The 2,476-nt window shown below is 29.4% G+C and overlaps 1 protein-coding gene across 12 annotated transcripts in view; it reads right to left on the reverse strand.

Annotated features, from left to right (window-relative positions):
* Positions 1-2,476, reverse strand: part of LOC117116963 (fibropellin-1-like) — a 31,689-nt gene that overhangs the window by 27,380 nt on the left and 1,833 nt on the right. The gene's annotated exons all lie outside the window — the stretch shown is intronic.

Below are 2,476 nucleotides of genomic sequence, written 5' to 3' on the forward strand. Positions count from 1 at the left end.
AGAGTAAGTAAAGTAAACAGCCAGAAATAGAACCAGTATTTATATAAAGGAATAATATGTGATCCTGTGTTCCTGAGATATATAACTCAATTATTAAAACGATGAGATGACAACGACTTAGTAGACTTAAAACACAAAAATGTATTCAGGACATGAATATTTCGACCTATGCCTGGGTCTTCTTCAGACAAATGAAATACATGTGTTTGCTAGTACACAAATATAATATAAAGTATAATCAAATTATACATTTTATATCGAGATTTTTGTAATAGCTTACACACTATCCTTTACAGATAAAATTGCAAGAAATTAATTAACATTTATCAATCTATAACAAAGAAATCACTAATTTAAATGTCAATCTAAAATTATAATGGTTATTTGTAAAAGCAACGAGGTACAGTATAACATTAAATTACCTCCATGGTAAAAGGTACAGTATGTCAAAGCCATGAAAAATCCGTTCTTGCCACTGGAATGTGTGTATGTCGTCATTTGTATGGTGCAGCTTTGTATAGGTTTATATCAATAAAAACTACCTATGGCCTTAAATACTTCAATTGTATTAAATAATGCAAAATGGCTTTCGCAGACACAACAACAATCATTGCTCACACTAACAAAAAAATCGTTTTCGGTACGTTGTTTTTTTCCCCTTGATATAGGCCTATTTCCTCCATGGATACACTACAAAAGACCATTTTTCTGTAACCCCAAATCAGTATTATTATTATTAATCTTTTGTTAAAACTAAGACCAAAATTGCCATGTGAAAATGAAAAATGGTCTTTAATTGGAAAGAGACCTCTATTTTGATAATATTATGATAATACAGATTTATTTAATCGATACGGTACCAACAACAGAAACTTAATGTATTAGAATATTTATGTATAATGCTTGAAATCATATATGATGTCTTTTTTTGTATCTTCTTTGTTGTTACAAAATTCTGGTTTTTTTTTAAAGAATGTACTTAAAGCTCTGTAGGACTACAGATTGTCAAATTTTCTTTGACAAAAAATGTTTTATGCCATATATGGTCATTATATGCCTATATGGTCATGATGTGATGTCATTATGACCATATTTAGGTAAGATTTTTTGGAGTAATTATGATTAAATCAAAGAATATTTGGATCGGCCCAACAATATTTCTATAACTTATAAAGTGGTATAAACCGTGAATATGTAAATTTAAAAAATTGTTTCTTGACATAGATCCTTTTTGAATCACAAATATAAGTCTAGTTACTATATCAGTAATTTATGTAAAGTTTATATACTCAACCGGTATCATGATAAGACTGAATCTATAAAATAACAAAATACTAGCATAATGCTCGTTATTATGATGATAATCAAAGATGACAAAATAATTTTGATAGTAATGATGCTGTATGATAATGACTGACGATAATAGCCTCATGATGATAATTTTAATGACAACGAAGGTTAAATTTATAAACTAGAACAAGAAAAGAAATGTAGGCCTACAGCACATCATTTTACATAGATTTCAATATTGCAACAGTTTTTTGCAATAAAGCCGATATAATTAGTCACACATAGGCCTACTAAAAGTCCGTATTTGGAATCCTTTGTCCTTGCTGTTTCTTTAATGACTCTAATATAACAAGGAATTACACATACTCTTACATATTTTTTGTTTTATTATAATTTGATAAAATGAATCAAAATTATTACAAGTATGCATGACTCCCTGTCAAATAGCAATATATTTTGAAATCAAGTTTCGTTTTAAACAATACTTTTGGCCTATCAAAAAGAAACTAAAGGTACCTGAAGCTTACTTCTCCTTCAACAGGTTTTCTTTTAACAGAAATATTAGGCTTATGTATTCGTTTCATTCTTCAAGTCCTCTCTTGCAAAAAGAAATAACACAAATACAATACGTAGGCACCGGCTATCCATGCGTGTCAAAAGAATGACAATTGTTCAGGGGTTAAGGTAGGGTAGGCCTAATTCTGCCTATTTTATAGTGGTTACTATCATAATGTAGTCGTAATTATCATATTTCAAATTGGTAATGTTTAATGGAAAATCTACATTCCACTCGATTTAAAGCCTTGTCCAAACTATCACATTTTGTTTGACAAAAACATGTGACACGTGGTCATCATAATAATATTAATAATAACAAAGATTGTCATTATGGGCATACAACAGTTATTTTGTCAAATAAATTTTGATAGTCTATGCAGGACTTAAAAAAGTCCATAAAATTTTATATATTTGTTTGAAATACTTTTTATACACTTGGAATACAGTATTGTAGGCCTATTGTATTGTGTAACAACCGTGTAGGTCTATGTTGTACGTTTTAAGATTTGTGTATTATCGAAACGTTGAGACATTCAACTATCTACGTAGTGTAACGATTTATATCCGCTCTGGTCTACCATTGAGCACTCTGCCTGTAATACTTGCGATAGTTTATTTCAGTTATACA

The sequence above is a fragment of the Anneissia japonica genome, unplaced genomic scaffold (assembly GCF_011630105.1).
Source record: "Anneissia japonica isolate Jap-2015-1 unplaced genomic scaffold, ASM1163010v1 scaffold287943_len491860_cov182, whole genome shotgun sequence".
Taxonomy (NCBI): domain Eukaryota; kingdom Metazoa; phylum Echinodermata; class Crinoidea; order Comatulida; family Comatulidae; genus Anneissia; species Anneissia japonica.